The sequence below is a fragment of the Patella vulgata genome, chromosome 1 (genome assembly GCF_932274485.2).
Source record: "Patella vulgata chromosome 1, xgPatVulg1.2, whole genome shotgun sequence".
Lineage (NCBI taxonomy): Eukaryota > Metazoa > Mollusca > Gastropoda > Patellidae > Patella > Patella vulgata.
The window spans coordinates 77,290,464-77,317,290 of NC_065879.2; the positions used below are offsets into that span (position 1 = coordinate 77,290,464).

The 26,827-nt window shown below is 37.5% G+C and overlaps 2 long non-coding RNA genes across 2 annotated transcripts; both read left to right on the forward strand.

Annotated features, from left to right (window-relative positions):
• The first annotated feature begins 10,949 nt into the window (after nt 1-10,949).
• LOC126811163 (uncharacterized) lies at nt 10,950-26,200 on the forward strand. Its single transcript, XR_007675414.2, has 5 exons — nt 10,950-11,226; nt 15,013-15,097; nt 16,734-16,860; nt 17,929-18,069; nt 25,788-26,200. It is a non-coding gene; the product is annotated as an uncharacterized LOC126811163 (long non-coding RNA).
• Nucleotides 18,132-22,150, forward strand: LOC126817128 (uncharacterized). Its single transcript, XR_007678799.2, has 3 exons — nt 18,132-19,754; nt 20,240-20,308; nt 21,324-22,150. It is a non-coding gene; the product is annotated as an uncharacterized LOC126817128 (long non-coding RNA).
• Nucleotides 26,201-26,827: the final 627 nt, after the last annotated feature.

Consider the following 26,827-nt stretch of genomic DNA (forward strand, 5'->3'; position numbering starts at 1 on the left):
GTACTTGGTTTTATTTTATTATTACCTCAAAGTTTACAGCACATGGATTCGAATTGTGGTTTCAATAAACACCGGGTACATCCACTCTGCACCAAAAACACCTAAACCAGCTTTGGTGACAAAATGTTTTTTTTTTATTTCACAGAATCAAGGGATTATTAATCTACCCAACTGCTAACCTTCAGAAGCCTCCGACGTTGTATTTTCGAAATAATATACTAAACAACACCCCCCCCCCCCAAAAAAAAAAACAAAAAAACCGTCAGTACGATTTCAAAATCAGAGAGGCAATCCAATCAAATCATTTTAGAAAACGACTTACTAAATGTGTGGGCACGGGCGTTGTCATGCTGGAAAACGTTGTTTCGATGACGTGCGAAATGTGGTATGACGTGGGGTCTGAGAGCTTGATCGATGTAGCGCACTACTGTGATGCAGCCTCCTCTCCCTGGACGGACCAAGATTTTTTGGAAGACCACAGGACCGACTCTCTGCCTTCGGCCGATTCCACTCCCAACCATTATGCTTGGACCTCCCCATGAGTCTCGTTCCATGAAACATTGTTCGACACCATATTCTGGTTCTGCTATCTGCATTTGATACGCAATACTGACTATCATCTGTGAACAGAACAGTTCTCCATTGCCTGTGTCGTCAGTTCTGGTGTTGTTGGGAAAACTGTAGACGTTCACGTCGATGGCGAGGGGCGAAAATCGGTACGGTAAGGTCTATTGCAATGGATGTTCTCTCTGGTGAGACGTCGGCGCACTGTATCGGTACTGATGGGTTTTCCGTGTGTTCCCGCTGTCTGACGTGCTGTCTCAGATGCCTGTGCGAAGGGATTCTGCACGTGCTGTCGCACGTCGCCTTGTGGTAACCCTTGTTTACCAGTTCGGGGGCGATCATCCGTGGTGTTGGTGGCCCAATAGCGTTGCTGAAGCCTAGTAGATGGTCCGAACATTGACCTGGAAGTGATTGGCAACGGCATGGGCAGTGTGGCCAGCGTCGAGTCTTCGAAGCGCCTGGTTCCGCTGTCCTGAGTCGTGGCATGCTGCTGACGTTGTAGTGTGAATGATTCAACCAGGTATGGGGTGCATTTTATAGGGCTGGTCCCGGTGAACAGCACGTGCAGCATGCGTTACATGAAAATCATGGAGAACACATTACCATCTCAGACGTCAGGTTGCGTTTTTGAGAACATTTCCTGTGTTCAGTTATGTGTTTGGGAAGGAGCCTTATTGCTCAGGTAAAGTTGGAGATGTGGTCACAAATATACAATAAAAACATTTGGCATGTTTTATGCAATGCGTCTATTCACAGTAACATACCAACCTGACGTTTCTTTTGCTGCTTAGTATATATTACCTTAAACATATCACAAATATGAAAAGCGAGGACATGAGAACGCGAGAAGCCGAGAAATACGAGAAGTCGAGGATTTGCAAAGGCGAGAAGTTGAGAAGCCGAAATTATCAAATGGCCGCAATAGGCTTCCATATGTAATTGACCAACATTTGTTTTTTTAACGTTTATTCTACGAACTGTATCTTCTGCGCTAACGTGAGTTAATGAAGTCAAGTAGAACGTTGTGTGTTTTCGGAGATGCAGGTGTAAAGGGGGGGGGGAGATGTGGGGGAGGGGCTCTTGAGTTTTGAAAGAATTGTCAAAATTTTACTTACAAGCGTTTTTTTTGCCTAATGTTCATCGAATTCCAATTCTCAGGGGATCCTTTATGTTCAGTCAACGTGTCCCGGTTCTTCGTCCCATCCGACGGACTAGACACTGTCGCTGTTCTTTGCCATGCCTCCTGCCCTGCACCACTAGATTGGCAAATCTGTCAACACTGACACATATTCCACTGGACCGCCCTAGCTGGTTTTGAGCAGGCGCCACACCATGCCCCCCCCCCCCCCCGTGCCCTGCACCACTAACAAAGGAGTACCCACATTGGAAAAATTTTAGACACTGACACTAAATCTAGCATACTAAACTTATGCTCTCTGTCTACAGTTGTATATAGATTCGTCTGAGAACACACACTAAGCTATACTAGTTGACCGACATTTTAAGATGTGCACCTTCACTAAACACCACCACATTACCAACCTTCAAGGGCAAAATAGAACTGAAAGGTAACGACGCAATCTGGACACAGCCAGAGAGATCATCAACTGTTGGATGAGGAATTTAAACTAGGATTAGGGAAAAGGAATGAGAAGCCGTCTTTAGGACAGACAGTTGTCAATTCTCACCCCCCTAGAAATGAACATTCTTGATAAAGGCCTTAAAGTCACCCCAACCCCCACAATAACATCCATAGACCCCATCACCCAGGCAACCGATCGCTTCCAAAGAACACTTTTGTTGACTTATTTTTTTAGGAACAAACCCGGCAGAGGTAAAAAATTATTCACAGCAAAATCCACATGGAAACCACCTAAAAAGTCATTATCACCAGCCATCTTAAAAACTTTCGACGAAATGAATATAGAAATAATCCCTTCAACCACAATCACAAAAACCAAATCTCAACCGAGCAACTAAAACAGCATTAAACACCCTTAAAAAAGACAAAAACATAATACTTAAGAAAAGCGACAAAGGCTCGTGTTGTGTCATAATGAATCGCGCAGACTATATCTTAGAGGCAGATTAACAATTAAGTAATCCTATAGCAACTTTAATAAACAACATCTTATATGAATTGCAGGATAAGGAATACATAACAGCAAAACAATATGATTATCTATCTGCTAAATCTGACTGCCGACAAAGACATCTCTATACACTACCAAAAGTACATAAAAATCCAGAAACAGAATGGTTTATACCTAATAAATTACCCAAGGGACGCCCAATAATATCAGACTGTGGCAGCGAATCATACAACGTATCATAATATATAGACCATTTCTTATTACCCCTAGCATGCAAACACCCATCCTACCTTAAAGACACTAACGATTTCATTCAGAAAATCAAACAGTTAAGAGTCCCCGAACACACCATTTTAATAACCATCGACGTACAGAGCATGTACACGAACATTGATAATAACACAGGTATTGAAGCAGTTAGGAATGGATTTCTTAGAAACTTGCAAGCATCCAGGCCGGACGAAGAAATCCTCAAACTACTCGACATTGGTCTGCGATGGGAAAACGATTTGCCCCAAGTTATGCAAACCTCTTCATGGCGGAGTGGGAAAGGGAATATCTGGCACTCTGTCCATTAAAACCAGGGCCCTGTTTCACAAAAACTTAAATCTCCTGAAAATCGTCTTAAACTAAAATTTCATCCTAACTTAAGATAGATGCGTTTCACAAAACGATTTTAAGCATTTTAGATAAAATCCACTAAAATAATATTGTAAGTTAAAATTCTATCTTAACTTAAAATAGTGGCGTTTCACAAAGCTATTTTAGGGACAATTTTAACTAAAATCAATTTTAACTTAGGACGGCCGTCACCCTCTCCTAACTTAAAATCACGACATTAACAAACATTGATTATTAGAGCTACGTTGTGGGATGTATTGCGACATATGGATATATTTGGAATAATGATAATATTGCCAATGGCCCGGGTTGTATAATTTAAACATACTATCATTCACAAAAATAATTTTCATTAATTTTTTTCATTGCATGGGAAATATAGCTGCGGCCCACCCGTTTATTTTATTGTAAGGCAATAATATAAGCAATTAGATGACGCCCTAAATTAAAACTCCAAGAACAAAAAAAAAACAAACTCAAAACCCCAGTAAACCAAACTCTTTGTTACTATTTTATATATTACCATGATTCAAGTATAAATAATATTATTTTCAAATAATAAATATACCCCCCCCCCCCCTCAAAAAAAAAAATCCTAAAAATAATCCAAACCCACTTCATATCTAATGTCTAAAAAAAAAAATTTGTAGGCCTACAATTGTTTAAAATGAGAGAGAGAGAGAGAGAGAGAGAGAGAGGGGGGGGGGCTTTCGGGACTAACACATGGTTCAATTTTATTTGAATAATTCGCTTGGGCGGAGAAAACCCAAGAGGTTGGACGTACAACCGGGGAATCGAAACCCCGTCAGTCCTACAATACTAGATAGGCCTACGCCATATGCAAAGTATTTATGGCTTTGGGGTTATGATGATTTATATAGGAGCCAAGGGTATTTTATATTGGGAACATATCATTTTAATTTAATAAGATAGATAGGCATTATCCAATAAGGAGTGTGGCACTTTGGCATTTTTAAATTATTATTGAAAGGGTCAATGGGACTGACATTTCAAATCTAGGCATCGCCGGAACATTGGTTATTTCGTGTATTAGTTTAAAAGTTATTAAATACTTTTAAAAATCGACAATAGTTTAGTCTAGATTAATCGTTTGAGTGAGAAATATCATATGTTTGTGACAATTTCTCAGTAGTTTCTGTTATCCAAAATACCATAAAACTACGAAATTCCAGCGATTTAGTTTATCGATACGCATTATTTCCATTGAAGCCTGCGAGTAAATCAAATGCCAAGGTCACGAAAGCGACATGCAAGTTCAATGCCAATCAACTCATGCATTTCAAAACAAAAAACACGCAATAGACTTATTTATTTCATCTCTCTACGATTGACTGACCATGTGCAGACATTGTTACAACGTATGAAACCCTCCTCATTGGTATTGTAACGGTTAGTTCAACCTGGCAACAATTTTCAGTTCCGAAGCGTGTACGCTCACACCCTATGTGGCCTCACCGGAATTGTGGACTGCGCGAGCGCAAGCAATTTTAACTAAAATCTATTAAAATTGCATTTTAAGTTACAATCGATCTTCGTGAAACGCTTAAAATTTAAAATTTCAGTTTGATTTTAGTTAAAATCTATTTTAGTGATTTTAGTTTAAGTTTTTGTGAAACAGGGCACAGATTTCTATGGACGCTTTCTAGATGACGTTTTCATAGTCTGGACGTACACACTAGACGAATTTTGGACGTTTTTCAACATTTTGAACAATCACCATTCATCTGTCAAATTAACCGCAAATGTTAGTCATAACAGCATAGATTTTCTTGACACCACCGTCTTTAAAAGTAGCAACACCAAAAACACTAGAAACTAGAAACTAAAGTATTTTTCAAAGAAACCGATACACATCAACTATTGTTCAAGAGCTCCTTTCACCCCAAACATACCTTCTCTGGCACCATAAAATCTCAGATTCTCCGCTTTCATAGGATATGTACTCAGAAGACCGACTTTGAGTCAGCATGTACGCTGGTATTTAACAAACTAAGAGAAAGGGGATACTCCAAACGCTATCTACGACGTATAAAAAACAACACTCTGGCTGAGCTTGCCGCCAAAGAAACAAATAATATACAATCAGCAGTTAAAACCAAAATTTGTGGCCATCCAAGATGTCAAACATGCAAAATCTTAAACATATCCGACCATTTCCATAACAAAACATCTGGCACACAATTCCCAATATTAGACCAACTTTCATGCAATAGTTCAAACATAATTTATCTAATTTCATGCAGAAAGTATTATTGTTACGTGGGTGGCTGAGCGGGCGATAAATATTTGGTTTAGGCGATAATGTTTTTGGGTACCTACATGCGATTCACTCTGATAAGTGGCAGAAAAAAATTAACAAAATATTACTGACAGGCTAACTTTATGGAACATGGACACAATTTTATGGAACACAGTTACTTTTCACTTCACACATGTTTCCAGGATGATTCTCTCTGTGTTTTATTTTAGCAATGTAAACCATATTGGGATATGTACATGTTTTATACAGATAGAATCTTAACTAATCCTAATAATTGTTGTAAATAAATAGGAGTTTGGGCCTACTATGTAAATTTTTTGGGTGGTCCAAGTATATTCAGACCCCCCCAGAAAATCTGTTGGCTGGGTCGGACCCCCCCCCCCCCCCATGTGTGACGCCCGTGCCTCCAGCATCCATTCACTTGATCTGATCATGTTTGTTGTTTGAGTTGTCTGTGTAGATAACGTGTCCAGACCGTGGGGTGGTCTTTTGTATGCAATTGTGTAGGTGTGGTCCCCCTGTAGCACAATGCAGTGCTATGAGTCGCTGGTTAGATGTGGAAAGGCACTTTAGCCAAAAGCTCCCCGCACTCAACGTGTGACGCATACTCATTTGGTTAACCACGTCAATATATTACCCTTATTATCAGCCAAATTAATTAAAATGTACACAGCAGACCAGGGATTAACTGTGAATGGAAGGAAGACAGAGATTAATTTTAATAAGAACAAAGACAGTCATTAAATACAAAAGACAGAAACAGTAAAAATATACCATTAATTTGACTGGCCACATGTGTGAATTAATTAAGGAAATGAGATAACCTATACGGAATTCTGTTGATCCGGTAACAACAGTTGTAAATTAATAAGTTTTCCTACATATTTATGCGAGATTATGTCTATTCGGGCTGATGAGCATATTATACTTAGTATGTTTGTTTCAATAGGTGTTTAAAGAGAGAGAGAGAGAGAGAGAGAGAGAGAGAGAGAGATGGGGTTTAACGTCCACTCTACACAAACTAGGTCATTTCGGGACTTTAACATATGGTTTAATTTTTTAGAAAACCCACGAGGTTGGGTAGTCTTTCGAGGAGCCACGGTGGCTATGTGAGTAAGACGCTGACTCGCTAGCCTGGAGATCGTGGGTTCGCTCCCGGTGTTGTCCGAGAAAGTTCATTGGAATTTTCGGCATGGTTTTCCCTTGTCAGTGGTGTAGGACGGGGGGGGGGGGGGGCTGACAAGGACAAGTTTCTAGTCGTTCGGATAGGACGAAAAACCGAGGTTCCGCGTACACATTGGCGGGCATGTAAAAGAATTCAATAGAAGAGTAGGCCATAACGCCGCTGTTCAGGCAAAATTCCGCTCATAACACACTGTAGAGAATTATACCTGTCTTCATTAGCCCAGGCGGAGCAGAACAGTAGGACGTTAAACCCCATTTCATTTCATTTTATTTCCATTCTTTCGTACCCTTCGTACCAACAAAGAAAGCTACAAATTTGAAATTTGGGAGATATATTGATGAAACAAAGTTATCCTCTCCGAAAATCAACCAGAAATGTTTACATGCGGATGGAATCTATATCTCATATACGAAAATATTTGAGTGACAAAATTACAAAAAAGTATTGTCATCCCTCTAGTGCTATCTCAACTAGATTATGCAAACGGGCTGCTAGCAGGAGCATCAAAATATTGTTTAAAACGTCTCCAGGTTTATCAAAATAATGCAGCTCGTTTAGTCACTCGATCTAAAAATCGGATCTCATCACCAATAAATGAAATGGATTATATAACAACTCTTCCAGATCCTAGTGTAGTAAAGACAAGCAAAACGAAATTTTGAGCTATAAAAACGAAACGAAATAGGATCTGTGTTTTAATCAGATTTATTTTAATGTTGATTTATCAGATAACATTATTGTTACCCAGTATACCCACGTGATTTGTAAACAAACTAATAAAGATGCATTCTGTAACAGCTAAATCTTCCTATTGCAGGTCTTTTTTGAGGGGCTTCAAATATAAACTATTATTTAGACATTATGACAAGCCCATAATCAACTCTATAGGTCACACACTTATACTATTGATGGAACAACAATTACTGGTTTATTAACATGCAACGTTTCGAAATGAGAAAGACGAGAGTATCGTCGTCGAAACATTGCATGTTAATAAACCAGTAACTTTTATTCCCTAGTGTTAGTGTGTTACTGTTCAATTACTAAATGCCACTTAAAGATACATTATGTAAGATTTAGATAAAGAACTGGCCATTCTTGCTATAATAGTTCGAAAATAGATAATGTAAAATGAATAATTTGAAAATTTCATTCAAATTAATTTATTGCAAGCGAAGATATTAGCCTTTGAAGGTTTGACAGACGTGTGCAATAATTTCAACCACCGTACTGGTTGATCGAAGCTAAGTCTCGGTCCTCCATATTTGATTAAATCAAAGTATCGCTGAACCATTCTAATCTATTTAACATCGGAGAAATCTGATGCCATCGAGAGTTGATTAAGGCCTGGATCAGTTAATTAATGTCTAATCAATACTTTAGAAAACATTTCAGGCCTAAAGAAAGACCTGCAATAGGCAGGTTTAGCTCTTGCATAATGCATGTTTAAAGAAACTCTATAGGTCATCGGATAACAGAGATTTAAATGGATTAAGGCCCGCAAGATTTAAAATTTATCTATTTTTGAAATATTATAGCAAGAACGGTCCGCTCTTTATCTAAATCTTACATAATGCATCTTTAATAAAAACAACTGGAGAAAAACAGTCCAAACAGTGTAGAATATTCCTTATTTGTGTTTCTACATTTCAGTCTCAACATTTTATATACGAAGGCAATATTTTAAAGTGATGACTGTAATTTCTACATTTTTATGTCGACATTTCATTCACAAAATCAACATTTTAAACACAATACATGTATTCACTTTATGCTTCAATGTCGGCATTTTATCGGTAAAATTTATATTATTAAATTTTAAAATTGAAGATACATTATTGGAGATTTTTATAGAGAGTTGGCCATTCTTGCTATAACAGTTCAAAAGTAGATGATGAAAGAAGAATATATTTAAAATTTCAGTCAAATTACTTTATTCTGAACATAGTTCTCATCGTTGTAACATTTAACTAGAAATGGTAGTGAAATGTGCCTTCACCTTGGCCGATCGTTTGATTGACAGGCGTTAACTCCACCTACATATCTCGATTATCAAGTAAAGTTTTCAATGGCATGCGGAAACGCTCTATAGCGGCCTCGCTAAGTACACTCTATCATTTAGCCTCGATCTAACTGACGTATTCTCATCAGGGTGCGCCATATTTGAATTTATCAATGAGTGAAATCCTATTTAAATCCGAGCTGTAGCCGAGCCATCCGTGGGTCTACAGAGTTGATTTTGGGCTTGTTGTTTAAATAAAGATCTAATTTATAATTTTTATAACATCTGAAGCCTAAGACTTGCAATAATCAGATTTTGCTCTTGCATAACGTATGTTTAAAACAATAATTCATGAATTTTACTCAACAAAGAACTAAATCGTGAATATTGTCCCATTTGGACTTCCATATAAGTCAAGAAAAATAGAATCAATCTTAGTCAGATACACTTCATCTGTAATTATTTGTTTTTAGATTTTACCCACGGTGGCTTAATTTTCTATTTTATAAAATATGAACTTTTATTTAGATTCTGTGAACTTATTATGGTGGCTGATTGGTATCATGTCGTAATGTCGTGATGTCGCCTTTCATAACGCGACAACCCGACAACCCGACATTTCTACCCGACATCACGACATTTCTACCCGACATCACGACATTTTTACCCGACATTACGACACTAAAAATGTCGTGATGTCGGGTAAAAATGTCGTGATGTCGGGTAAAAATGTCGTGGTGTCGGGTTGTCGGGATGTCGGGTTGTCAGGTTGTCGTGATGTCGGGTTGTCAGGTTGTCGTGATGTCGGGTTGTCAGGTTGTCGTGATGTCGGGTTGTCGGGTTGTCGACTTTCATGATCAATGATATTGTCGGGTTGTTCGGTTGTCGGGTAGAAATGTCGTGATGTCGGGTTGTCGGGTTGTCGCGTTATGAAAGACGACATTACGACATGATACCAATCAGCCACCATAACTTATTGACCTGAGCTGGTTTTGATAATAATAATAGATGGTGTCGACTTTTCAACTCTATATACTTCTGTTTAGTCACGTTCTAATTAAACATGTAATTAATCCCATATGTCATTTACAAACTACATATAAGGAATATGTCTGGTCAGTAATCATACCATGACCTGATAATGACTTCAAAGGAAATACGCAGTGCAATTGGGACTGTATAATCAGGCGTTGGCTGACAGTTAGGCAGAGAAGAGGGGGGAAGAGAAGAGAGGCTTGGGCGAGTGTGTGGACTCACCCGAGTTCAGCCGCTGCCTTAATTGGCAGAATGTTGGATTTAACATAGTTATATGTGTTACTGTCGTAGTCTAGTACCTGTATATTAGTTTAAGTACATGTATTGTTGTTGTAATTGTATAGATGTGTTATATTCTGCTGTAAATGCTGTATTTACTAAACTGATCTCTGTTATACTAAAATAGTGTTACATATTGTCTAGTGTGGTTTCACCACTTGTCAGTGGTGCAGAATAGGGAGTCTGGCAAGGAAATGAGTATATAATCGTTCGGGTGGAACGATGCCTCGTGTACACGTAAAAGGCCCATTAACAGTTGGAATTCAATTGCTTTCCGAACAAAGTGTCCCTCATAGCAGACTGTATGGCGTATGTCCGTTATAATTAGCCCGATTGGTGAAGATAAGTAGGACGTTAAACCCCATTTTATTCATTCTTCCAATCACGCATGCTCTCTCTCTGGCCCTTACCGTTTGTGGTCTTTCTCAGGGTTCTCCTCCCAAGGCTAGAGATGGAATGGGGTTTAACGTCTCACTGTTCTGCTCCGATTGAGCTATTGAGACGGGAATGTCATTCAGTCTGCTATGAGGGAAATTTTGCCCGAACCGTGGCGCTACTTCCTATTATTAGTGCGCATTCCATCTGTCAGGGGCTCTTTTACGTCCACTTCAATGTGTCCCATCCAAACATACGTTGCCCCTTGCCAGGCTATCCGTCCTGCAGCACTGACACGAGGGAAGAATGCCGGGAAATCACGCTGCACCCTTTGAATTGAAGATATTTTATTGTATCTTTATGCTAATCTCGAAATAACTTATTATCTGTACCCCCCTCCATGTCTCTCTCTCTCTCTCTCTCTAGCTGGTGCTCTTTATCAACTGGACAATCGCGTCTTGGTTGTCGTAATACAGGAAAAAACACTAAATATTTAAGTACATTATTGTCACGAGACCCGTTATTCGTTATTACTCGTGCAAGGCAGAGTAGTGGGCTTTATATAAATAGAAGTCTGTGTTTTCCCAATATGCGTGTACTATGGCAGAAAACATGATTAAATGTCATCTAGATGCAAACCGATGATAATACTTCTACCAAACAGCCGCTACATTCCTGGTGCTTATTGCCATCATCGATACAGCCACAGTCAGCCCAAGATATTCTAGAGTGGCTAGACATTTGTGGAAATACAGTAGACAGAACGGTATCAATAACTACTGACTGAAGGGTAGGTTATATAGCCCTTTATTAACAACATCCCATTGTTGCAAAATATGAATGCATGTTTTCGTCTACGTTATGGGATATTTACAAACCAAAGCGCAGGGAATTATGGACAGTATATAGCAACAAAAAGAGCGAAATGAAATGGGGTTTAACGTCCTAGTTTTCTTATAAGAGCGAAATGGGGTTTAACGTCAAATCAACACAAACCATGTCATTTCAGGATTAGAAAGAGAGAGAGAGAAATGGGGTTTAACGACCTCTCGACACAAACTAAGTCATTTTGGGACTAACATGGTTCAATTTTATTTCAATAATTCGCTTCCGTGTTGAGGTCTTAAGCAGCGGGGGGAAACCGAGGCATCCGAAAAAAAAACCAAGAGATTGGATAGGCGACCCTACGAACAAGCGGAAAATCGAAACCATACCACTTGACTCAATGACAGACCTTATAGTCTACCACGCACGCATTATTCATTCGCCCCCCCCCCCTTCTATTTTTTCAAGATAAAGATATGGTACATGTTTATTTCAAAAATTCGCTTGCGCGGGGGGGGGGGGGCGCAGAAAAGCCGGAGATAATCCACGGGATTTCCCGTGGTCATGTACAAGCTAGGGATCGAAGAAACACCAAATTTGACTCAGTAACAGACTTTATAATCTACAGATGGCATGTTAGACCACTCGGACACCCATCTCCCTTGAAAGTAGCAAGGGGACAAAATATGGTCATTTGTCAGTATATGGAGCATTGTCAATTGTTTACTATATCATGGAGCCTTTTGCCGTTCTAAACTAGTTAAAATCTCGAGCATGTTTAACGTCCATTCGACGCAAACGAGGTCATTTCTCGACTATATATGGTTTTAATTTTATTTCAATAATTCGCTTGCGCATAGGGGTCTTTAGCAGTGGGAGGAAACCGGAGGACCCGGAGAAAACCCACGAGGTTGGACAGGCGACCCTACTCCTTGTCACGTACAATCGGGGATTCGAAACCACACCAGTCGACTCAATGACAGACTTTATGATACAGCGTGCGCACGTGCTAACCATTCAGCCATCCAACCCCCCTAAGGACTAAAGAAAGACCTGCATTAGGCAAGTTTAGCTCTTGAATAATGCCTCTTTAATAAACACTACAGAAGCTTCATTCTGCACACAGAGATCCATCTACTTCATACTTCGAGAATAGATCTCTTCCCTAAATAGCCGCCATTACTGTTTTGTAATGTGGTCCTACTCCTATTCACATCTGCTATACAAAAAAAAACAAACAAACAAAAAAAAAACCCCAAAATACCAATTAAACCTTTTCAATTTTACTAAATGAAAGCAGAATATATACTTCTCAAAATTCGCAAAATATACTTAGTGTTTTCCACTTGAAATGTCGGTCAACTAGCTGAGTGTCTATTCTCGAGCGGAGCTAATTGTAGACAGGCGGCCTAAGTTTAGTATGAAGAAACTTATTCAAAACGTCAATCAGTAATAAACAATAATTGTTTTCTATAGAATTGTTACCCGTGTTTGTTTCTTTAAATCGACGATTCTTTAATGTCCAATAAATGTTTCCGTTATAAATTATATTAATGCTACATGAATAATTTGTAATATCGATTTTAATAATATTCAACAACATCTGTCACGTAATTAAACATTTTGTTAACATATATGTCTAGCGAATGAAAATAAATAAATAGTTACAGCTATGTCAGCGGGACTTATTCTAGAAGTGCGAATTAAATTGTATATATTCACGATATTGGAGTCCATTTTATTTTTGACACCGGGTAAAGCAAGCGACTATAGACTCTAACTTATAGTGAGAATAAGTTATGCGATTCTACCCCGTTTTACATCTGGCATACACAAACCTATTCAATTCGATTAATGAAAGCAGAATACATACTTCTTAAAATTCTCGAAGTATACTTAATGTTTTTGACTAAAATTGTCGATTTAGGACTTAAATTAAAATTTCGACCAGCTAGCTTAGTAACTGTTCTCATGCAGAGCTAACTCTTCACAGGCAGCCTCAGTTTAGTATGTAGCCTCCCCTGTCTAACCTTGTAATTCTTGTCCTGGTTCTCCAGATGTCTTCCACTGCTAGATATCGAAATGTGTTCCCCACTGACATGACCTTTATTCCCCTGGAACGAACATTATTCAGGGTTAGGAATTAGTTTTGCTGTTAGAAAAAATTGATGACAAATTCTGAAATCATCATCAATTCACAGCTAGAGCACCGAGAGTGTGTATATTAATGAAATATGTATTAACCAACCATATGGCCTTATTGTGTTCTGTATATTCTGTAGATGTAAAAACACATATCTCTCTCCACTTCTCTCGATACTCATATCACTAACCATGTCACCGTAAATTATATAAAATAGACAAAATGGTTTTCCTGCACAATAATTATGATTTACTAATATCAAAGTATTGCTAAATTAAATGTACAACAGGATTTTTCAATATTACGTAAGAAAATAAAACGAAACGGAATTAAAACGAAACGCACTATTAATAATATAGGGAGGGAATGTTTCATTTATTGTTCAACTGTAAGACGATTTCATAAGGAAGGCAAACTATAAATAAATCAATTATGAATTGTCACCACATTCCAAATGGCGTATCACATCTATAAATATATGTGAACTATACTTTCTAAAAGCGTCGTTTGCTCTAGAAATACTAAATTAACATCCTCTTCCTATTGTGTGTCTGTGTGTGTGTGTGTGTGGGGGGGGGGGGGCTGAAGGCCGAATGGTTAGCACGTGCGCGATGTATCATACGGTCTGTCATTGAGTCAACTGGTGGGGTTTCGATTTCCCGGTTGTACGTGACAAGGAGTAGGGTCGCCTGTCCAACCTCGTGGGATTTCTGCTAAACACCCCTACGCGCAAGCGAATTACTGAAATTAAATTGAACCATGTGTTAGTCCTGAAATGACCTAGTTTATGTCGTGTGGACGTTACCACCCCCCCCCCCGCCCGCCTCTCTCTCTCTCTCTCTCGCTCGCTCTCTTCCTATTGGTATCAATCAGTACTCATTCTTTGCAGTGTGTAGGGCATTATACGTTATAGCCATTTTCAGCGTAGTGTATCCGAAACAAAAAACAACGCATTTCTCTAATAGGCAATTAAAAATCCCACTTTTTAAATTTAGTTGGAATGCGAAATAGGACGTATACATGATAAATGACGTGATCGAGGTATATTATTGAGAACGTTGTACGCAGCGGAGCTTAAATACAGTTACAATAATTATGAATTAATGTATATATACATAGCAATTATATACGATGATTAAAGGTTGGTTACGTAACGGAGCTTAAATACAGTTACAATAGTTATGAATTAATGTATATATATAGCAATTATATACTATGACTAAAGGTTGGTTAATGTGGAGTAAATTGCCGGCGATTTATACCGACTGGCATAAGTATGTTGTCACTTTAAAGCTTAAAATTCAATAGAAATTGAGCAGAACAGGAATAAAGGGTTGTAGCAATAAATCACGTCTCTTTAAATTAACCTTTTTAAGAAAAATTTACTTGGAATTAAATCAGTTTTTGAACAGAAATGATATGGCAAATAAAACTAGAAGAACACAATGATTTTACACGTTCTATTGCAACTTATTTCCTTATAATAAACCTTTAAATATTTCCCCATTATAAGTTCTCCATAAATCATTCGGGCTTAAAAATGGTTATTTCCAGTTCATGTTAGTATACTTTATGTGTTGTATTATTGATATACGGACTTCGTTTCAGGATTGTTGCAATATTATAATACATCATGGCTAGTAAAGGGTATATTGCTGTGACGTCTGTGCATCTTCTCGCACTAATCTTCCAGGTAGGCATTTTTACTAAGTTGTATAATTAATTAAAGATACATTATGGGAGATTCGGTTACGAGTTAGCAGTTCTCACTATAATAGTTAAAAACTAGATAATGTAAAGGCAATTTGATGAAAATTTCATTCAAATTGAACCACTATGAACCGAGAACTAAGCGCCTGAAATTCCCATAAGCCTCGGTCATCATTACTAAAGTCAGTACGATGGTGTGTATGGTCCACGACTATGGAATGACTTACCTGACAAAATAAAGTTTTCAGAAACAGTTGCTCAATTTCGATCTAGACTTAAGACGCATATGTTCACGATGTATTATCCACAGAAGCCATTAACTTACAGCGCTTAGAGCATGCTCATGGATGGATTAAGCGCTATATAAATGTACATTATTATTATTATTACGATAAACAGCATAGTCTCGATTATCCATTTAATCGTTTAATAGAGAAGGAAAGTTATGCAGTAAATCGGCTTACAATCCACTAAAGATCACAGGCTAGCGCTGCCATCTAGAGTTGATTATGGCCTGTATAAGTTAATTAATGTGTAATTAATAATTTAGATAACATTTCAGGCCTAAAGAAAGACCCGCAATAGGCAGTTTTAGCTCTTACATAATGTATGTTTAATGGAGATAAAACTTTTAAAAACAAGTTTGTACGAAATTATTTCATTTTCAAAACTATCGGAATGTCAATTTATTTTTCGACACCTTTGACAGGGTCTATGATATATCATAATAAAGTTGTAGATTTCATTAACGACGAATTTTACCGGAAAGTGCCGCAGAATAATGAATCTCGTCTTGTTTTTATCCACAGGCGAGACCGGGTGGGGTTTTCTACAATGGTTAATGATTGACGGGGAATAACTTTTGTTTTGTAGGCCACCAAATATTCTCTGTTAGACTTGAATGTTTTTCTTCTTGTACTATACTTCTTGTTTCTTTGCTCCGCTCCAACCCCCCCCCCCCCAGTTTTTGGTTCGACCAAACGCATTACTGGAATGAAAGAGAAGGGTTATAAACGAGAAGGAATTACTTTACTCTTATTTTTTAGGTCATTGTGTGACCTGATAAACGGGACAATCGGCTTTGATTAGTTTGACATCTTTCATACACACAGCGGCTAAATAAACATATTTAATTTCATTCAATATGACAATAGAAGAGAAATAAATACTTCTAAACATTACTAAAAGCATACTCAGTGTTTTCGACTAAAATCGTCGATGTAGGAATTAAAATGTCGGGTAATTAGCTTAGGGCTTGTTCTCAGGCGGAGCTAGCTGTAGCCAGGCAGCCTAAGTTTGGGATGCCCTTAACAGTCGGCTAACAACGGGAACGAACACGGAACCATAAGGTTAGCGAGCCAACGTCTTACTCATTCAGACATCGTGGCTCCCGAATCGACATTTCAGCAATAACTAAACGGAGCCCAGTATTTATTAATAGGTAGAACAATCATGTGATATTTGCCTTTAATGGTCCATTTGTTGGAGCATGTTATCCACTCAATGAGACTTGCACAGATAGATGATCAGAAAATAATATTGGGTAAAATGTGATCCATGGGTTCAAGGTTCCCTGACTCATGCAAGGAATAGAAAAGAGCTTTGTTTTATTTTGTTAGGTCGTTGGGTTTGTCACACCATATTGGCAGTACGAAGAAAATGGTAAATACTTTGGTCTCTTTAGGAAGTGTACTTTGACTGGCGACTCTTATATTTGTACAAACGTCGATCTTGCTGCAAGTGAAGGTGAGTAGACTCCCCTTTTTTCTCAAAGCAACGGTAACGAGTCTTATCAGCTTATTAAATAACTACTGTAACGCTTGGTAGGAATCACGAACGATTGATTTCGCGGGTTTAATTGGTCTACAAGCTGACTTGTTTTTACTTGTAGACCAAGGGAGTAACGAACTAAATCAATTTATTATGGCCAACTCAATGTAAATAAGGTTCGGGCACGTTGTTGTTGGCGAGATTGTAGGTTATGGTAAGCATTGGGGCTAGAGGGTTAGAGTTACGGTTGGGATTAGCGCTAGCCTTGTTTACACCTCGGGGGGGGGGGGTGGAGAGAGAGAGAGAGAGAGAGAGAGAGAGAGAGAAATGGGGTTTAACGTCCACTCGACACAACTAGGTCATTTCGGGACTAACATATGGTTTAATTTTATTTCAATAATTCGCTTGCGCATAGGGGTCTTTAGCAGTGGGAGGAAACCGGAGGACCCGGAGAAAACCCACGAGGTTGGACAGGCTGAATGGTTAGCGTGCGCGCGCTGTATCATAAAGTCTGTCATTGAGTCGACTGGCGTGGTTTCGAATCCCCGGTTGTACGTGACAAGAAGTAAGGTCGCCTGTCCAACCTCGTGGGTTTCCTCCCACTGCTAAAGACCCCTACGCGCAAGCGAATTATTGAAATAAAATTAAACCATATGTTAGTCCCGAAATGACCTAGTTTGTGTCGAGTGGACGTTAAACCCCATTTCTCTCTATCTCTCTTTGTTTACACCTCGTGACCTATGACGAAAAATTAAGCTGGCCTTATCATATAGCACTAACCCGGGCAACGTTTCGCGATACAGGGAAGGTAACTCTTTTATTTTACCGTAGTCTTGTGTTTCCAACAACATATATAAATCTCATTAATGATAATAGGCCTAATAATAATAATCAATTTGTATAGCGCTGAGTGCTATAGCTAACAAGCTGCTCCAGGACATTATTCACAATCAAAATACATACAATGTAAAACAAATAGTTCTAAAAACATTAAAATGTCAACATGTTCAAAATGTAAAGTAGTACATGCCTTGTATTTTTCAGGTTGGGTTAAGGTTGCAGTAAGTTTAGAAGGGCTAACTATTTTATTTCAAGTTTTAGCACTATTAACTTTGATTGCCTTCCAATATCGAAATGAATCGAGGTTTCACGCTACAGTAGCTGTTGTCTTCTTAACGATGGCCGGTTAGTATATATGTTAGACTGCCTTAAATACCCCAAATCAAAGCGCTGGTCTAATTGTAAGACTATAAGATATTTTGAGCTAGCGTTTCTTAAAATCAGCCTGAAAACCACAAGTTAGCCACTAACCATATAATCCCGGGCTGAATTTTTGAGTGTGGTTTCCTCAAAGAACAACGTCTAGTTAACGGATGTTAACGACAAACCGAGGTAAAGAGTTTTTGTGGTAATTCTTTATCTGGGAATTCTCCTTTACAACGGTAATGAGTCTAACTAAACCAGAATAATTTGTCATCATAAATCAGCTTACGGTGGCTAAGTGGGTAAGAAGCTGGCTCGTTAGCCTTGGGGTGGCGTGATCGATCCCTGCATTGGCCGTGAAAGGTCATCGGGATTTTCCGACGTGGTTTTTCCCTTGTCAGTGGTGCAGGACGGAGCGCCTGACAAGGACAGCTTTCTAGCCGTTCGTATGGTCCCGTGTATACATTGACATGCACGTAAAAGATCCCTTTGCAGTTGGAATTCGATATAAAAGTAGGTCATAGTGCCGCTGCCCTTGCAAAATTTCACTCTTGGTACACTGTACGGAGTATGTCTAAGTCGGGACAGAACAGTGGGGTGTTTTATAAACCCCATTTCATTTCATGATATGCATATTAATTTAGAAATTCTAACTCGTACTTCTATTCTTCTTAAATAATGACCATTGCTTATCTCTCAAGATGTCGCTTACTGTAAAGTACGGAAACCTGTTGCGGTCTGATTGCAATCTTAATTTCTCGGTCCTAAACCCTTATCTTCTCGCCCCGCAACTTTGAGATTATAAAATGGCCACAACAGGCTTCCATAGTATCACTATACATTTAAAGACACGTTATGGAAGATTTTAATAGAGAGTTTGCCATTCTTGCTATAACAGTTAAAAAATAGATGATGAAAGAAGAATATATTCAGAATTTCAGTCAAATTACTTTATTCTGAACAAAGTTATCACCATTGTAATTTTTGACTAAAAATAGGAGTCAACCCTCTCTTCACCGTCTCCGAGAATGGTCGATCGTTTGATTGACAGGCGAAAACTCCACCTACATAATCTCGATTATCAAGTAACGTTTTCAATGGCTGTGGTACCGTTAGCATATTCGGTTTGAGACGGGGTTGCAATTCAATTCGTATCGCATTTATTTTTACTACAAATTAAAAATAAGACTTTTAATGTATAGATAAGAAGCGAAAGTTTGAAAGGAATGGACCAAATCAATAAGGCATAATTATAGCCGACTTTTTGTTAGCCCGCGTGTACTCTTGTACTGTAACTGGTAGGCCTACGTAACTCCCGATACGTAACTCCCGAAGCAGACAGATAGGAAACATGATCCAATGGGGCTACAATTCAACTGGGGTGATGTTACACTGTAAGCCTTTTCTGTAATTTTTACAGACTTGTTTCTGTAAAACGCCTACAGCGCAGGTCTGTTATCCTGATAACAGACACGAGTCTGTTAATATTTGAGAAATACAGAATTTCGTCCGTAAATATGACATACGGGTGTTTAAATTAAAGTGACGTCATCGATCTTCCTGGGCGCCATTACTGCGAAGACCGTTAGTTAGCGGCAAAGAGGAATCCCTCAACATCGAGCACAATAGTTGAACACTACAGTCAATACCAAACATTGCAGTTTGAGGTAAGTATACAGTAGGGACACATCTTTGTTTGACATAGATTGATTCTTAGCATTCGTAAAAATGTACGGTAACTGATTTAATATGAAATAGTAGGAATAGACTCTTCTACTTCTAGACAAATGGACATACATGATACTCACATACACTGTCACAGTGTTAGTGTTAGCACAGAGTAATAATACACTCTGGTGTTAGTGCTAGGCCTAATATTTTTTCGCATTGTTTTTGGAGGCTTCAGTTCTAGTTGAGGCTTCAGTTCTAGTTGAGGCTACTCGGATGACATAATAATAACATTGATAGCCTATAAGCCTAGAAAAAAAATATATGAACTATGAAGGGCTAACATTTCTGGGCTTCATTAAGTTCATAGTCTCAGGTCTGTAGGCTAGGCCTACCACTGAAAACCATTATTAAGAATTTATTGAATTGTCAATGCATTGTCTGGATAATGATCTTTAATTTTTTTTTTTACTAATTTTTTTAGGCACAGCTTATTGCATCCTTGAGTGCCATTCCTGTCATCTATAGAGTGGGCTACCCAGCCTTTCTCTGGGTTAGTAAAATTTTTTCAACGGTTTAGGTTGGCCCTACCGGTAAAGAAAAATTATAAGATTGAACTTACTGAAGATAATAATTTTGGGAGTTGAGCACATTGTTAATGAAAACCAACACTTCCTGCCCTCTGCTTGGACCTTGAAATTTGAGGTGGTGGTTGGACGAATGGTCTAACCATGGAGCTTATATAAGGTCCATGGTCTAACATGGGCCTTAGTTAGGTCAAAATGAAGCCTATGTCTTTGAGTCAAGTGGCGTTGAAAGGAGTAAGATTGCCTGACTAACCGTGTTCATTTTTTCTGGGTCGTTCGTTTTCCTCCCACTATTTATAAAAGACCTACGGTTAAAGCGAATTATTGAAATAAAATTCTATGTTTATTAGTCCAAAAATGACCTAGTTCGTGTTGTGTGTGGATGTTAAATCCCATTTCTCTCTCCCAGCTTGAACCTTGGGGTAGGTCTTATTAGCAACAGGTGAATCCCATTTTAGTCTGCTTTTAGTTTTACCTGTCATAAGTGCAGAGTCGCCACTGGTTAGTCCAAAAATCTGATCAGAAACCCAAGATGCGGTAACGATAGAAGAAAGCATGGGTTTTAACCCGGAAAGCAATGGGTGTTACGTTAGTTACAGCTACTACCAATATGAATCATGATCAGAAAAGTTCAACCTAACTTAAAGGAGCTAAATCTGTATTCTTTGGCCCCGAGAAATGAACACAATGGGTCGCAACGATAATAATCTATTATGAATGTCTATAAACTGATTTACATTCAGTCGTTTCTGTTTTTAGTGTAATTTGTAATCAGTTATGCTCGGCGAAATATGTCCAAATTGAATGGCAGTCTGGTTATTCCAGTCTACACTGATAGTATGTGTGATATGTTTAGTCTCCTGTTTGTGGACATGAAACTTCATTTTCTGGCACATTTAGCTCCCTTTTCCTTAATTAAAATGTGTTCTTTTGAAATGGATGTCATAAGAAACAACCTGATTGAGAATATTTGTTTTGCAGGTGCATTTTTGAAATTAACCCAGATAACGCACAGAAATCATGAAAAAGAGGAAGACTCGAGTATGCCAAAAAGTGATATAACTAATCACTAAACTGTCAAACTTTAAATGAATCAAGTACAGTTACAACAATAGCAACAATATACCGGTACTGTGAGAAGGTAAACGACGGTATAGATGCCACATTTTGGTTCAAAGTGCTTTAAGACCACGGTTTGGTTAACATGGTACAGATATTTTAACTGTCCATTTTCATCCGATGCAGAATACTCCCCTGTAGTTCATGTGACAAGAAGGAGAAAAGATGGCTTTCGGCAATGAAACATGTGTCCCGCTGAAAGTACATAGCCCTCCGGCGAACCACAAATCACGGATATAGGAACATTTTGAATCAAAAACGTCAGATGGAAAAGCAGTGGCTAGAGAGCTGGAAACACGTCCAAGAAGAAATACTGTGATATGTATCGTTGCAACCTATGATGCAATAATGTTCATGCATGCAAACTTTAGGGATAGGCCTATTGAGTTTATGGTTAGTTTTTATACACCAGCACATAGTGTGTATAAAATAGGTGATAAGGGACCGAGCCACAACCCTTTTATGAGTGATACTTTGTAAATGAGACTTTAAACGCACTGCAAGAAATCTTTTTAATGAATCTTCTTAATTAAACTTGATCTTCTTATTGTACTTTTGATAAGATGTCCGTTTACTTTAATGGAAAAATCTTTTGGTCATTTAATTTGTCCATCAACAATTTGGTACATTTGTAAAATTATCCTCAGTTCATTTTGTCTCTAAATATGCGGCCGTGTTGCATAAACATTAAAAATGTATAACTCTCATCTACACATTTCATTTTGGGACTGGTTCATTAACTTTTTCAGTAGTCGAGTTCCATCTAAATTTTTATCTACGAGACTGAATCAATTTATGCCATTCTCACTAAGGAATGTACATGCTTAGGCAGAGTTATTGTGCAAAATTTAATGATATACATTTTCAAACAGAGATTAAGCAAATCATTGAAACAAGCTGTACATTTAAGGTGGAATAATAGGAATTCTGCATTGATGCTGTTCTTGTTTTAAAGTCATGATACTTTTGGGGTTCAATAATTGTTAGATTTTAAATTGTTCATTTAAACATTTAGAATGCAAATTCATTAATTCCAAAAATTTGAATGATTTCATTATTTCATTAGATCATGTTTTACTGTTATAATTTACTTTCATGTTGTTGATGTTTTAAATAATAGATTTGAGGTAAATATTACAACACCTTGGTTAAGATTTTAGAAAAAGATTTGAGGATAATTCTATTGTAACACACTGATTATATATTTGTAGAATAGATTCAGAATGTTGTTGTTCTACTAGGGTGACCCACCATATATAAATATCTCCATATATCTCGACAATTTCGCCACAATATTTATATATATGCCAAGCCTCAAATCAGTTTCACACAATTATAGTCACTAAATAAACGATCATGTTGTACTTAATAAGCTATGACCATTAATCATCTATAAATAATAGACTGAAAACTGGTTCCATGTGTCGTCCATAACATCCAGACACTTTTGAGTAAAAGATAGGTTACGTGCCCTTGTTTTGAAATTAGTCTCGCTTAACCAGTCTATCGACCATTCTAGGGCTGATTGACAGGTCGGGATAATCAAGACTACTTTCTTACGAAACATAACAGAAAGCTAGAACAAGAAATTGAATTTAGAAATGAGCACGTTAGCTAGCTCAACAATTGTTTTAAGAAGCTTGTAAAAGTAAAATGAAACTACTGCTAGTATCATGTTCCTGTCTAACCCGAGTGTTTCTGAGATATTATTTGTACTAAACCAAAAGATACCGCTCTTAACGGTACAGTTAATGATAAAGCGATTTAAAAAATGAAACGAACGTAATTTCTAAATCTGCTGTAATAACCAAGAAGCTTAATTTCACTGCTATTCAAAATCGTCAACAATAATTTTTTTACGGCTGTAATAGTTGATAGATTTGTAGAGAATTGCACGTGCCATGGCTATTTATAGTATCATACTGTCAGAAAGTTGGCCTCGACACGGCGAATGTGCACGCTTCAGTGGTAGTCTCGAACTATCAGCGGTGGACTGTATTTCTGTAGGTGCGTGGGCCACCCTAGTTCTACTATAAAAAAAATTCATTTGAATATTATAATGTAAATGTTACATGTACAAGAATTTGAATGGATAATTTCATTATTGTTAAATTTATATTTTGTTGCTACCCATTATTTGATACATCCATGGAAATTTTCACATACATTTTTTAATTGCTGGGAATTCTTGTTTGCTTGTCTTGTGAGAACTTGATAAATATTTTGGAGAGTTATTTCCCTTGTTAATAGGGCAACAAATTCTCTTTTTTTTTTTAAAGTCGTCACTATTCCATGTACAAATGTTCATTATTATTAATGAAGAATTATGAAAGGAGCTTTGTTTTTGTTGAAATATACCACCAAACTGCTTGACAGCCAAAGAATATGTTATATCTCTAAACATTCTCCATATTGTAATATCAAATCTGCTCTTGATCCAATGTGTTAAAAATATGAATTTGTGGTTGACAGGTTTTTTTTTTTTAAGGCAGTTGTTAGCTTTACTTACTGACAGTAATCTCCAATTTCCAGTATTTTCAGGTCTTTTATTATATCTTAAACTATCATGTAAAAGCATTTTTGAGGAATTAATTGTATCTTATATTGTTTTAAATCTTAAGTAAATGTCTTTTTGATGCTTATCATACCATAAGTTTTTTTACAGCTGTAAAACATTTTCCGTAAAATTTACGAACAAATGGCTGGCAGCTAGGTTGCCAATCTTTGGACGTAATTTTTACATGTTCGTAAAAATATATTTACGGTGTGTCGTAATTTTTACGTACATTGGTTGGCAACCTAGCTGCCAGCCATTTGTCCGTAAATTTTACGGAAAAAGTTTTACAGTGTAGCTGCGATGTTTATCAATTTCCATAATTTTTCTGTAAACGCAAGTGACAAAAGAGCGTATATAATACCGACATCCAAACTCTCATTTTAACCACAACGAAACATAATATCAAGGCCGTATATATCGAACTTTCAATCAAATTGACTGACATGCCGCCTCGCTCAACAGCGGCCTCGCTTCGTACACTCTATCATTTAGCCGCGATCTAAAATTTCAGGAGTATGACGTCAACGTAACGGTTAATCTCCGCTTACGACGCCATTTAAAAATGTAATCAATCAATGAAATCTTGTTTAAATCCAAGCCGAATCCAAGCCATCCGCGGGTCTACAGAGTTGATTTTGTGCTGGTTGTGTAAATAAAGATCTAATTTATAATTTCTATGACATCTGAAGCCTAAATAAAGACACGCAATAATCAGATTTAGCTCTTGCATAATGTATGTTTAAATAAACCTTAGGCGTTTTTACGAAAAAACAAATCGATTTCGATTATCTATCTCGATTTGTACATGACGTGGGTCTCGGGTTGGTATTCGAATCGGTTCTTGTAAACGCGACGATTTGCCTCGCAAGATGGCTGAAGAATTGAAGAAAAATGTTAAAAAATTCATTTTTCCTTATTCAGTTCTTGAAGACACCTCCCAAAAAATAAAAACGAGGGTCGTACCAGCTGATTGTCCCCAAATGCACCGTATTGGTATTAGGAATGTCCATGATATTCATATTTTAACGTGAAATTCAAAAGAAAATGAATTATCGTCGGGCTCTTCGTGTCCCTTAATTGTTGGTGACTCCATCTTGGCAATCGAACCGTCAGGAGAGCAAATTGGAAGATTTGCATAATCGATTTGACAAATCGTCGTGGTAAATACGACAATTAGGTGAAATCGATTAGGCTTATTTTTGCCGTAAATGTGTTTGAAAAGGAATTGCAAATCGATTAGCAATAATCGGTTGCTCGTAAAAACGCCTCTTATTTTGGTATCCTACCAATTTAAGAATTAGAGTATTCATAAGGTAGCATGTTAGAGGTGGTTGGCTTTCATAAATTAATAACAATGTTGCTTCTTTCATTAACGATGCATTATGTAAGATTTAGATAAAGAGCTGGCCGTTCCTGCTATAATAGTTAAAAACAGAAAATGAAAAATGGCAAGTTATGAACGTTTGGAAGGTTAACAAGATCTAGCGCAGATTGTTCATACTCGTAACAACGTTACTTGACATTCGATTCTAAGTCTCGATTATCCATTTTATCGTGAAATTTTTTAAAATCTCACGGGTGTTGTAATCCATTTGAATCTCGGCCATCCGACGATCTAGATAGTTGATTATATGCTTGTCATGTATATAAATGTCTAAATAATAGTTTATATAACGTTGGAATCCAACATAAAGACCTACAATATGCAGATTTAGCTCTTACGTAATTCATCTTTAACTTTTAAATCTATATAAATTTTGATGTTTCAGGTGTAATAGGTCTGAGCGGTGTGACTATATATGGGTATCAAGCGGACACAACACGAGCAAAAATATATTGGTCATTTGCATTTGAAGTGTTAGCAAGTGTTTTAAATCTTATAGTTGCCGTGTTTTTCAGTCTGATAGTGTTCAGGCAAACCGGATATGTGCCAATAAACGAATAAGGATAATAAAATGTAAGCAATGATAATATAATGTAAATAAGGATAATGCAATAATTGAACTTTAACAGTGTATATAATTATGTGAATAAAAATAATGCACATAAGTATAGTGTACATATGAAGAAATTCCCATTTACGGTAACAAGTGTATTGTAAAAATAGTACTGGAGAATAAGTGTAAATACGCAGTCATAGAGATGAATAAATGGGGTTTAACGTCCTACTTTTCTACATCGACTGGGCCACTTTAAAAAGACGGGACATGGAAAAGGATTAAACACAGTTCATATTATAGTATTCAACAGTTGGAATCTCTTTACATATACATATATGTAATAAAAGACCACTTTATGGCGAATCGTTCCGGCATGCCTGTTGCGCTAGTCTTTTCTAATATATATTTGAACTTTGTAAAGCCCAAAATGTATTATTAAATCCTTGGAACAAGGCATCCCCCATTCTTCTTCTTCTTGTGGTATTTACGTCCACTTCCATCTATTGTGATATCGCAGACATATTATAATTCTTTCCTAAGAAACTTGTCTGACGTGCCAGTCATGGTTGAGAGACTAGTCCAGCATAAACTAGGAACGTGTAGGCTAGAAGAAAAACCTAAGAAACTTGTCTGATGGACCAGTCATGGTTTGATAGGCTAGTTCAACATAATGTAGGAACAGGTGTCTGACTTAGACCCCAATATTTAAAATAAAACTTATGTTGATCTTATGTGCTCGTAAGTTTTATACTGGCATGTTGGGTCTTTAATCAAAAATGTAAAGAATACGGAATGAAATGGGGTTTAATAACGTACTTTTGTTCTTCGCGGGTTAATAAGACGGGTATACACAATGCTGTGTGATGCGA